Source organism: Nicotiana tabacum, chromosome 13 (genome assembly GCF_000715075.1).
Source record: "Nicotiana tabacum cultivar K326 chromosome 13, ASM71507v2, whole genome shotgun sequence".
NCBI classification, from domain to species: Eukaryota; Viridiplantae; Streptophyta; class Magnoliopsida; order Solanales; family Solanaceae; genus Nicotiana; species Nicotiana tabacum.
The window spans coordinates 129,046,993-129,060,955 of NC_134092.1; the positions used below are offsets into that span (position 1 = coordinate 129,046,993).

The 13,963-nt window shown below is 38.1% G+C and overlaps 1 long non-coding RNA gene across 1 annotated transcript; it reads left to right on the forward strand.

The window, feature by feature from the left end:
- The first annotated feature begins 809 nt into the window (after positions 1-809).
- Positions 810-13,309, forward strand: LOC142167939 (uncharacterized). Its single transcript, XR_012698186.1, has 3 exons — positions 810-1,169; positions 2,683-2,907; positions 13,131-13,309. It is a non-coding gene; the product is annotated as an uncharacterized LOC142167939 (long non-coding RNA).
- Positions 13,310-13,963: the final 654 nt, after the last annotated feature.

Genomic DNA, 13,963 nt, shown 5'->3' on the forward strand with positions numbered 1-13,963 from the left:
TTATCAGAGCATTTAAAATAAAAAGCTTTAAAACTTTAGTTTAATTTTTAGTCTCTAAAAGTTAATATATTTCTGGGGAAGGCATTGTGGTCATATATTTATATGTATCATACTCTTAGGAAGTGAAGTGACGCATCTTTTAGACCAGAAAAACTATGGATCTATTTTCTATTTTGGTTGCATTTTTCTTATTTTGTTATTACCATATTCCAAAAGTCTAAAAGTGACTAATGCAATATAAGAGAGAGCCAAGATTATTTATAATGTTGCAAAGCGAATAATCAAGGTAATATACTAACGTTGTAATAATTACCTTTGTAATAAAGTCTCTTTTACTACTCTAATATTGGATATATAATGTACATTGTATTTGATAATGTGGTACATCTTTTTCTGAATCAACTCTTGATGATCTCCCCGACTCTACTTTTAATATCAACATTTGGCATGATTTCCCACTACGGAAAATGAGCCTATGGCAACGGATTTTTTGCTGTAGACGACATATTGCAACGATTTTAATCGTTACCGAAGGTTTTGGATGTTATTAGTTCACTTTAGCAACCAAACTGTTGCCATTGTACAATAATGTTGCCGTAATATTTTCTATAGCCACGGTTTACTTAACCGTTATATTTTATTTATCTGTGGCAACAGTTAAATGTTATTGGAACAGTTTATGTTCCCCAAAATTTTTTCGCTAAACCCGCCAAAATCCTCTTTCTTTAATAACTTTTTTTACTTTTATTTTATAATTTTAATATTTAATACTTATAAAATTACTCAAACCCACAACTTTTATTTCTATTCTTAAAAACTAAAATTAGAAGACCGTTTCGCTTAAGACCCCTCTCTTTCTAAATACCTCATACCCCTCTCTTTCTAATCCCATAGACTCCTCTCTTTCTATTCCCTTTCACTAACCCATTCACTCTAATCTTTTAGATCCGACCATTTTTCCCTTTTCAATCAGAGAAATCTTTCAAATCCAAACAGACCCAGTTAAAACAATTAGATTTATCCCCAAATTCGAAAAGATCTGTATCCGTTTTGCAAACCTTCAGTCTATCTGCTCAACATCGTCTTATTCAACCAATATCGGTGGCTTGTGACTTCAATAGCGAAAATCTTCAACGCAAAAGGCAGTCTCTGAGAAATTGACTTTAGCTGTAAGTTTTTCTCTTTTCAATTTGGATATTTTTCTTCTTTAATCATTCTTTTTTCTCTAATATTTAGGGTGTGGCTAGTGTATTAAATATCTTACTTTTTGGTAGGTATGGTGCAATGATTTTCTCTGAAATAATTAATTTTTGGAAAGTGATAGAAATTGATGTCGGATTTTCAGAAAGGGTGTGGCTACTGATTATATCTTAATTTCTTTTGTTGCTGATGCTAAAAAATGCCATTTATTATCTAAAAAAGTCTGTATCTTCTGATTTGGGGTTATTCTATTTTGCTTCAAGATTCAATTTTATTCTGTATTGAATTTGATTAATTACGTATCCCCGGAAGAAGAAAAAAGAGAAATAAATAGGGCAAAGTTGTGTGTCCTTGTAAGCATTTTAGCAATAAAATGAGAAGAATAAGAAGTTCACTATTAAAGGGACAACGAGAAAGTTAGCTGCAGAGGAGGGTTAGAAAAATACAAGGCAGTAAGCATAAATTTGGGTCGATTTATTTGTTGTACTAGACCAAGGTTTGGGCCAATGTCCTTATGATCAAATTAACTCTGCTCATATTTCATACTATACAATTTCTTTATATTAATTAATCTTGACAAAGAAAAAAAAATTACTCTATTGTAGATGCTGTCATCCAATCTATTTTTAAGGAGGTTCGCTGTGTCATTCTTCAAATATTTCTGCTTTGCAATCCTCTTCTCGTGTGGACTGCTGACTGTGGACTTGCTGTATTAGAAGAACATGAGCATAACTAATAGCGAAAGAACTGAAAATTTCACACCATCAAAATTACAGAAAAATGAGAGAACTTTGCTGAATTGTCATTATGTTATTACCATTTGAAGTAAAACCAAAATAGGACAAGGTTGTGCGTCCTTGTAAGCATTCATAAATCAAATGTTGGTTATTCACCTGTTGGTATGAGTTATGAAACTGCTGTGGAAGGTCATCATTGGAGGATAATAACATTAGCGTTTTCACATATTAGTGTGCTTCATCTTATTTTTAACTGGAATAATCTGAATAAGTGTGCTTCATCACAGATGTCAATGAGGTTTATTCTCTGTCCTAGGATAATTAGGGAAAGATTATAAAAACATATAAGACTATATTCATATAATCGTTCCCTAAACATCCTAAGATAGAGAATAAACTTTATTGCTATTCTTGATCCCATAGGTTCCTATCAAATCATCTTTTTGTTGCTAACCTTTTGCATTCTTATCTTGATCTGGTATGCTTTTAATATTCTCTATTTCAGTTTGTTTGTAGAAAAAGATGTGAGTGGGACAAAGTTACATAAGATGAGAAGCTGCTTGAATTAAAACACTCTCAAGGATCTTTTTTATTTATTTATTTGCTTTTAAAGAATCTTAATTTTAGTGATTTGCCTAAGTCATATAGGATATCTATGGAAAATGGAGATAAAAGTTGGATGAATTTGCTAAGTTGGATGATATTTCTTATTTTTCACACTAACCTAATTGCACTAAATTTGTAGGAAAAGTATGATATTCCTGACGAGGCGAAACCATGGGCTTTTGAATCACCACAAGGTAATTATATCCATTCTTTCTGTGACCTATTATCTACTTGTTTCTTGTTTTACTTTATGTGAAGGATTGGTTGTAAAAGGGAAACAGTAAAGTTTCAAAAGGGAAAAAGGGAAGCTTCTTCTGTACAAGAAGCTGCTATTCATCTAATCAATCGACTAGTAACAATCAAGGTCAGTACGTACCAAATGTTATACCTCTTCTTCTATAGTTCTATTTCTTTTTCTTCTCCTCCTTCCTTGTGCTGCTTCTTCGGCTTATATCACTACTTTCTTTGTTTGTGTCTATAGCATGAGCTTTGCCTAAGGATCATTGAGAGCACTTGAGTCATTTGACTTGATATTTAGATTAGTTACACTAATTCTTAGATGGATCACAATATTTTCTTACGGTTGTACTCTCATTATATCCCAAAATACTGCAATTGGCTTGGCTTGGACTTCTATTTGTTTACGTTTAGGATATAGTTGAATTGTGCTATGTGCAATTAAGTCCATGTCATTCATTTGTTGCTCACATCTAACGCTCGAAGTTGGAATAGGTAATTGGCTATTATTTCAGACTTTGTAGCTGTCCCAATTCACTTAGATTTGTGTCACGACCCAAAACTAACCCTGTCGTGATGGTGCCTATCGTGGAACTAGGCAAGCCGACTCATTTCCAAAACAAACCGATATATTCATTTCAAAGATAATTTCAAGGTAAAAACCTCCATTTAAAGAGTTCAAATCAAAGAAAAACAGAAGTGCGGAAAAGAAAAGCCCGACATCGGGGTGTCACTAGTCATGAGCATCTACTATAATCTGTCTAACAATATCAAGGCTAACTTAGCCTGAAAAATAGCTAAATACAACTAGAGGAAGATAAGAGGGAGAAGAGCAGGGGCTGCGATCGCCAAACAGCTTCCTTACTATCTCCAAGAAAACCTGTAACCAGAACACTCAATAACAGCTACTGTGTCCAGCTACACCTGAATCTGCACACAAGGTGCAGGGAGTAACGTGAGTACGCCAACTCAGTAAGTAACAACAATAAATAAAGACTGAGCAGTAGTGACGAGCAATAAAGCATGTAACGTTCATATCAGGAAATCTCAGCAAAATACCACATGCTCTTAAAAATCAGGATTTGAATCAAACATCTCGTTTAAACCTAGTACCAGTAAAAATCATTTTAAAGACATTTTTCCAACAGTTTTTCAAACAAAGGCTTAATGCAAATGTGAGTAAAAATGATGAAATCATAAACAGCCCCTCAGGCAAACCTCATAGTCACTCTTGCCACTCGGGCATACCTCACAATCACTCTTGCTACTCGGGCATACCTCACAATCACTCAGCACTTGGCACTCGTACTCAGTAGGTACCTGCGCTCACTGGGGGTGTGTACAGACTCCGGAGGGGATCCTTCATCCCAAGAGCTATAATCTGCACGGACAACTCACGTGCAATAATAATAAAGTATGCTGCAGGCGGGCAGCCCCGATCCACACTCATCCTCACAAATCAGGCTCTCGGCCTCACTCAGTCACAAGTATGCTGCAGGCGGGCAGCCCCGATCTACACTCATCCTCACAAATCAGGCCCTCGGCCTCACTCAGTCATAAATATCTCAGGCCACTAGGGCATTTCAGTAAAACAGGGCATTCGGCCCAAAACATTTATATGCATCAAAATAGAGTCATAAGACTGAGTTATGCATTAAACAAGTATAACCATGACTGAGTATAGATTTTCAATCGAAAACAGTGAGAGGATGATACAAAACAGCCCCTAAGGGTCCAAACAGCATTGGCGCAAGGCCCAAACATGGCATTCAGCCCAATTTACAGAAATTCTTTCTAAATCATATAAGTATCAACGGTTTCAACAAAGTATGCAACTTTACAGTTGCTACGGGGCGGACCAAGTTACAAATCCCCAATAGTGCACACCCACACGCCCGTCACCTAGCATGTGCGTCACTTCAAAATAATAGAATGATACAAAATTTGGGGTTTCATACCCTCAGGACTAGATTTACAATCGTTACTTACCTCAACAAGATGAACCCAACATCGAGCAAGCTAATCAATACTCAGAAAATTTCCACTCCGTGCATATCCACCCCCGAATGCCTTCTTGTCTCCTCAATTCAATGCCAACGATTCAAAACTGAAATTCACCCCTTAATGATAATACAACGATCTACTATACTCAGCAACTTCAATCTACAATATCAAAATCCATTGGGACCAACATTAGTAACCTATTCCATAGTTTCATTGTATTCATAAATTTCATCGCCAAGATTACCATTCACCTTCTCTCTTATTTTCTCAAAAGTACTATTCATGCCATGAACTAGAGTTTTATAATCCAATCTTTCAACCATTAAAACTTGTAACAAATGCTTCAAATACTTTTAACTACTCATAATAAATAAGTTTAAAGCATTGGAATTACCTCTAGTAGATCAATCTTGAAAAATCACAACTTTGGTGATTTTTGTGTTCTTGAGGATTTGATGATGAAATCTTATATTTGGATGTAAGAATGATGTTATAAATCATGTATATTGAGTAATAATCAACCCAAAACATCATTAACAGCTTACCTTGGTTGATTGGACTTGATTTGAGCTCAAAATAGTCCCTTCACCTCAAGAACCCTAACCCCCAAATACTCAAAATATCCCCCTTCCCCGACCTTGTATTAATAGGCCCAGATTTCTGGGTTTCGGATGTGGCCCTGGATGCTTCGCATCCCCACTTCACTCCTCTTTGAAGGTTGGATGCGGACCTGGACGTTATGGCAGCACTTCACTGCCAGCCTCTCTTTCGGACGCGACCTCGGATGCTTCGCATCCACAGGCTCCTCCGCCAGCCTTTGGTAATTTAGTCATAACTTCTTGTAGGAGTGTCCAAATGATGAATGGTTTAAAGCATTAGAAACTAGACTCAAATATATTTCATTTGATAGGTAATAAACCATATAACACTTCGTATAATGAGAGTTATGCTCAATGGAATTTAGGTCTTATGCGAACTCACTTGAAACTTTAATCTTATGAAATTTCCAACTTCCAAACTTCTCATTAACCATCCGAAATCATCCCGAGCCCCTCGGGACCTTAACCAAATATACCAACAAGTCTTAAGATATCATACGGAGCTATTGGAATCATCAAAATTAAATTCTGAGGTCGTTTACACATAGATCCATATCCGGTCCACTTTTCTAACTTAAATTTCTCAATTATGAGACTAAGTATCTTATTTCACTCCGAGTTCCTTTCCGACCCGAACCAACTAACCCGATACAACTCAACACAGCTGAACAACACATAAATAAGGATATATGGGGGAAACGGGGCTATAACTCTCAGAACGAATGACCGGGTCGTTACATCCTCCCCCACTTAAACATACGTTCGTCCTCGAACGTGCCCAGAGTTGTTCCAAAAGCCATCAAATCACTGTATAACTTTCCCATGCACATACCCGGGGCTGATCCCACATCACTCTAACCCATACAGGTCCGATAGCACAGCATAACTGAAATTCCTCAATTCAACCTAGCCCACAAGCCTTCGAATCAAATTTCCGACATCCGAAATTTCTTATAAGATTAGAAGTTCGCATCTACATACCGTATAAGTCTGAACAAGCTGTACCAAAAGCCGTAACCATAACTCACATACTCAAATTCAAATACCGCATAGCTCGAATGCTCTAAGCAATGATTTCAAATCAGAGTATCGACTCAAATCAACAAATGCTGGTAATAAACCTCATATCAGACAAAACCTCGTTCTAAAACCTTCGTACACTACCGATGATAAAAGAAACATACCGAATTCATAACCATTCATTAGACCAACAGGTCATGGAGCTCCCGTTCCTTCTACAAGAACTATAGCAAATTTCAAAGCCGACTTCCGATATTATCCTCCTAATTATACCACAATCAATCTGATAGCATCCATTCTAGGCCCAATGACCTCGTCTCCTCCAGCACGACCACTCTAGTGACATGACACATCAATACAATTTAAAGCCACAACCCGTGCAATTCGTGCACCAGATAACAACATTCCAAATGTACCCAATCGTAATAATGACCCAAACAGGAGAACCGTTCCGCAAGCTCGACGAGTACCACCCCGACGCTATGCTAATAACCCATTACACACCGCAGAACCATAATATATGAATCTTACACAAGGGATCATATTTCCACATAACCCTGCTGCAATACGCGACCCTATCCAAATACTGGTCCATATGAAACACCTCAAGCCACCCTGCTAAAATCAATAACCATGCACAATTCGACATCAAGTACCCAAAGTATATTACTATAACCACAGAGAAGCAAACGACACCATGCCATATAAAATCTGAAAGAACGTGACCAATACGTCATCAACCAAGCAATATCCAATACTATTCTCACTCAAATTCCGCTATAAGGCCATAATAGAACCGCACCATATGTGCATATAACCAACGAATCACAACTCCTCGTAGCATAGAATAGTAACTCACATATCATTCTAGAACACGAATAAGTTTCACATCAACCGAATGGCACATCCTTCAACAATAGCAGTATGGAGCCGATCAATCCGGCTCGGTGTAGAATACACATCCTAATTGGGCCTACCAATGGGCCCTGAATCAACTATGGTCAGCCACCAATAGATAAACAACCTCCGAACGTCCACAATGACGGAATCATAACACCTTCTATCATCTGGCTAGCTCCGGCCATAACTTCACAGTCCACCACCATGAAACAATCTACTCATGAGAACTCCCAATCTTCAATTCCATAGAATACATGAATCACCCTATTTGATTCCACCTCCATCGCCCGAATGCCTAACACCTCTCTCATACACAATCCTCCCACGAGAAATACTTTGAAACTTCTTCCGTGCCACCTAGTCATCGAAAACCATTCATGCTGCCTAAGAATTTATGTCCTTCCCTTCAAAACTGAACTGTGACCTGGTACATGTAAATCCTATTCCCGCACAACACACCACATCTGTTATGCCATCATATGAAAAGTATAAGAATTCCATTATCAACTCTGAGTCACTAGCAAATTACATACATTATTAGTCAGAAACCTCTTTCTTGCTTCTTTCTAGGATGAAACTATAACACACAACACGTTCCGTACATCGGTAGAAAATATCTGGTTCAAACCATGGTAGAACCCATCATGAACACTTTGAAATCCATTTGCACATAACCAAGCTATCTGAACTGAATTCCTCTAACTCCACCAAGCCACATAGGTTTCCAAATTCGAGAGTATTGCCACGAAATACCTGTAGATACTAGCCACATCATAAGTATCCAAAGAGCCGATCATACCCATTATTGTGCTAACCCAACATACTACCAAGTTGTCCTATTTCTCCAAGTCCTTTCTAAATTGCCTTCAAATTGCTACTTTTTCCTTGTTAGAACACTACTATCCTTAACTAAAACTTACCCCACGAACTCTAGCATAGAATCAGGCCGTCCTAAGGCTTATAAGCCGCCGAATTTCTTTTTTTTTTTTTTTTTTTGTATCCCAAAGGTTCCACAACCAAAAATGCTTACTCTGTAGAGACTTTATGTGAACCTAAAACTGTTTCCTTCGCCTTCTTGATACTGAAATGCATAATTCACAATGATATAAGATGCCACGAGTCTCAACACCGTTCAATGCAACTCCAGTTTTCTAGCCATATTTATAAATCTTGAATCCATTGGAACCATTCTCGAGAGTCATCCACTCTACTCAATTCTCGAATTAACCGACCAAACGGACCGAAACGACTTGTGCCCCATTAGCACACCAACACCTAAGGGAATAAAGAGTAACCCGCACTCCTACACAACCGAGCAAATTTCTACTCCATGTACACTATATTCTTTGTGAATAACCGCTCAATTATTTTATGGTCCTCCTATAACCATAGAGTGTAATACAACTTGTGTCCAGAAATTCCTTTGCCCGAGTCATCCTCGACCTCGACCTCTGCAAGTCATAACTGATTCACCGGTATACCCCGAACCGAAACTAATACGACCCATAACCGTGCAATCAACTCGTCGATAGCAGACTCCCCCACTTAGCCTTAAGCTGCAATTATATAAAATTAGAATCTGTAAGGATTTCTCCTTCTCAATTACCAAGGTCTCGCACCGTTAACCTGCCAGACTTCTCGAAGTCTTTTATTAAGCCTTTCATGAACATTCTGAATCTCCAGCCAAAATCACACACACGACCTCCTACCGGGTAGCAAGTAATATTCCTCACAAAGCTTCATCAACATCACGCCACCGCTAGCTGCACACAGGAGATAACCCACATGTAGAATTCCTTACCGACATTTTTCAATGACACTACACTGAGTGCAACGACCACTAAATCCATAAATTCTCCTGAGTTCATGCTCGCCCACCATTTGTATAAGTCTGCACTTTCCCTATTGACATCAACTATACGTCAACAATACCTTCCGAACTTAAGTCATATTGCACCTGACACGATAATCAGATCTCCACACCTCTATTCATTTCAAACACACTCCTTTCTGCCATATTAAATTTTTCCTTTGTACACTAACCATCACTCCAAATAGAGTTTATAGGCCGATTCACATACTAACACGATTCCAAAATATTCTACACTTTCTCAAGGCACACGACTACCCTACTAGTGAATTCATATGCTAATCTGCCACTCTTACTTCGATTAAATCATCTCCTTTAAGAAACATCTCAACCTCTACTTCTCCTACTTGACCTGCTAGTGCTTCAACCACCGCGAAACACTTCCCGTCATGTCTTCCCTCATACTTTTCTACCCAACCGCTGCATCAAATCGAAATGTATCTCTTTCGCACCTAAACCAATAAAATGTTACCGACTCTAAGTCTCTTCAAAGATTATCTTTCCCGAGCCATCAACATCAAAATACCCATTCGCAACCACCATTACTACACAACCATTTACTCTTCTTGAGTTCAAACTCATTGACATACATGAGAATTTAATTTGCCCCAAAATTTAACAACATGAAAGACCCTTCAAAACATTCACACTCGAGACGGTACGTTGCATCAAAATGAAAATTCAAGCACCCAATGGCCTTCCTTTACATTTCAAGGAAATACTTCTCGTCACATTCAAATCGTCTTAACATATCCCGCAGTTACATCACACTCAACACAAAGCCATTCCACCGCTCATTGAGCCACGAATTACACTTGTAAAGGCATTACCGGACATATGAGTCCAAATATACAGGTTACAACTGAAGCTACCGAGCCAAAACTACGGTTTAAACCTGGCCTCAAGTCCTCCAGACTAGCCCATCACCAAAACATATAATACACACCTCGAACCTCGTTCATAGAATCACAAGCCGGCGTTGCACAACTGATACCGAGCGCTCATGGTCGCATACGAGATGCGTGGAAGGAATTCAAAGAGTTATGTCTCAAGCTGAATCATTTTCGCACGATAGAATACAAGAATGTGAAGTTTCCTAAAGGTTCTGTAGCCTCTCGAAGATAAGTACAGACGTCTCCGTACTGATCCGCAAGACTCTACTAAACCCGCTCATGACTCGTGAGACCTATGTAACCTAGGCTCTAATACCAATCTGTCACGACCCAAAACTAACCCTGTCGTGATGGCGCCTATCGTGGAACTAGGCAAGCCGACTCATTTCCAAAACAAACCGATATATTCATTTCAAAGATAATTTCAAGGTAAAAATCTCCATTTAAAGAGTTCAAATCAAAGAAAAATAGAAGTGCGGAAAAGAAAAGCCCGACATCGGGGTGTCACTAGTCATGAGCATCTACTATAATCTGTCTAACAATATCAAGGCTAACTTAGCCTAGAAAATAGCTAAATACAACTAGAGGAAGATAAGAGGGAGAAGAGCAGGGGCTACGATCGCCAAACAGCTTCCTTACTATCTCCAAGAAAACCTGTAACCAGAACACTCAATAACAGCTACTGTGTCCAGCTACACCTGAATCTGCACACAAGGTGCAGGGAGTAACGTGAGTACGCCAACTCAGTAAGTAACAACAATAAATAAAGACTGAGCAGTAGTGACGAGCAATAAAGCATGTAACGTTCATATCAGGAAATCTCAGCAAAATACCACATGCTCTTAAAAATCAGGATTTGAATCAAACATCTCGTTTAAACCTAGTACCAGTAAAAATCATTTTAAAGACATTTTTTCAACAGTTTTTCAAACAAAGGCTCAATGCAAATGTGAGTAAAAATGATGAAATCATAAACAGCCCCTCGGGCAAACCTCATAGTCACTCTTGCCACTCGGGCATACCTCACAATCACTCTTGCCACTCGGGCATACCTCACAATCACTCAGCATTCGGCACTCGCACTCAGTAGGTACCTGCGCTCACTGGGGGTGTGTACAGACTCCGGAGGGGATCCTTCATCCCAAACACTATAATCTGCACGGACAACTCACGTGCGATAATAATAAAGTATGTTGTAGGCGGGCAGCCCTGATCCACACTCATCCTCACAAATCAGGCCCTCGGCCTCACTCAGTCACAAGTATATTGTAGGCGGGCAGCCCCGATCCACACTCATCCTCACAAATCAGGCCCTCGGCCTCACTCAGTCACAAGTATGCTGCAGGCGGGCAGCCTCGATCTACACTCATCCTCACAAATCAGGCCCTCGGCCTCACTCAGTCATAAATATCTCAAGCCACTCGGGCATTTCAGTAAAACAGGGCATTCGGCCCAAAATATTTATATGCATCAAAATAGAGTCATAAGACTGAGTTATGCATTAAACAAGTATAACCATGACTGAGTATAGATTTTCAATCGAAAACAGTGAGAGGATGATACAAAACAGCCCCTAAGGGTCCAAACAGCATTGGCGCAAGGCCCAAACATGGCATTCAGCCAAATTTACAGAAATTCTTTCTAAATCATATAAGTATCAACGGTTTCAACAAAGTATGCAACTTTACTAAACTCAAAGATCTTTCATTTGATAGGTAATAAACCATACAACACTTCGTATAATGAGAGTTATACTCAATGGAATTTAGGTCTTATGCGAACTCACTTGAAACTTTAATCTTATGAAATTTCCAACTTCCAAACTTCTCATTAACCATTTGAAATCATCCCGAGTCCCTCGGGACCTTAACCAAATATACCAACAAGTCTTAAGATATCATACGGAGCTATTGGAATCATCAAAATTAAATTTCGAGGTCATTTACACATAGATCCATATCCGATCCATTTTTCTAACTTAAATTTCTCAATTATGAGACTAAGTGTCTTATTTCACTCCGAGTTCCTTTTGGACCCGAACCAACTAACCTGATACAACTCAACATAGCTGAACAATACATAAATAAGGATAGATGGGGGAAACGGAGCTATAACTCTCAAAACGAACGACCGGGTCGTTACAATTTGGCATAGTTTATTTATGTATTGCATGTTGTCTTCCTCATATCAGTACATCTGATTTTGTGCTCTTGTGTATATTGTCAACCTTAGTTTTTGTGTTTCGTTGTCATTGTTTTAATATGCTTCTCTGCTAGTTAGTTGTCATGTCAGTGATGGATTTTCATACCTAATAGACCTATAAAGGTACCATGGTTATACCAGAGGCACACTATCAATCAATTTTTTGCTAGGATTCAAGTTAGGAAAAAGTTCTCAATGATAAATGAAACTAAAGAAGAGAAACTATTTGGATGTATCTTGTTGTAAGCTACTCGTCCCTTAATGGTCAACCTGTTGCTATGTAGTGGATATAGTAGTGGGTTTAACTTGTTATTCATAAATGTTTCTTATGCTTCTTGTTTTCTTAGTAGTGATTGTCAGTTCAAATTTCTTATCATCAAAATCATGTCTAGTCCATCCTTCATGCTGTAGTTATATGGGTTTTATTTTTCTATCTCAATACCTATTGGCACCAGAATTGGTCCAAAAGATTTGGCCTCTTTTAGCCCACCGCCCCTGGTCATCGTGTAGGGAATCAAGTGGACCATGTCCACAGTTTTGTATTTCTCTCTCACTTTTTAAAATTCTTCTAGTGGTTTGATTTTTTGCCTTTACCTAGCGGGGTGAACTTGTGCAAAAATGTTCGTCCTGAGACTGCAACCAGTGTTTATTTGGAAGTTTTTCCCTTGCCCTTGCTTAAAAACTAGTTCATTTACAGTGCTGCAGCATGTTCCTAGGCTCATGACTAGCATCTTGTATGTCCAATCTTTTCTTTTTCTTTTTTGTTCCATATATTTAGTCCAGGCATTCAATATCTTTTGGTGTTATGAGCATTCTTAGACCGGATTCACTTGAAGGGTAATGAGTTATCTCTCTTTTGTAGGTGGAGTAGATCAAGAAATGGAAGATGAAGGCAGCGATGATCTAGACCTTACTTTAGATGAACTTTGATTTTCTATAGATGAATGTTCTAGGAATCTTTTGTTATTAAATTTTGAAACTTACTATCTTGAAATGTATTAGACTTGTGCACTTCGGGTAGAACATTTGCTTTATGGATATTATGAGCTTGTTATTATTAATAGTTTCATTTTGTGATTTTTTAAATTTTAGTGTTATTATATATATAAAAATTTATTTACAACAGGGGCTATATTTCTTTTAAATGAACTGTTGCAATAGCCTATGTAAACTGTTGCAATAGGTCCTATAAACCGTTACAAAATGTCCTATAAGCCGTTCCAATAGGTAGTTAAAACCGATGCGATAGCTTTTTCTTCATTGTTGTAGTTTATTATAAACCGTAACAATACAAATAAAACTGTTACAATAGCTTAAAGAAACCGTTGTTATATCCTTACATAACCGTAACAATAGCTTACATAAGTGTTGTATTAGATAATATGGTAACGGTTATGAACCGTTGCTTACACAATATAGTAACGGTTTTAAACCGTTCTAATTTGAAAGAATAATCGTTCCAACAGAGAAAGGGAAAACTATTGAAAACCGTTGCAAGAACCGTTCCTATAGCTCTATTGGCACGCGGGCGGATGTAACGGTCTGTAAATCTTTGCAATATCTCTATAGCAACGGTTTATCTACCTATTGGAACGGTTTTCCATGCGTTACCGTAGACTAATTTTTCAGTAGTGTCCCTATTTTTCTGCTTTTAGGTTATGAAAATAGGAATCTTGATCAAGTTGTGGATGAAAC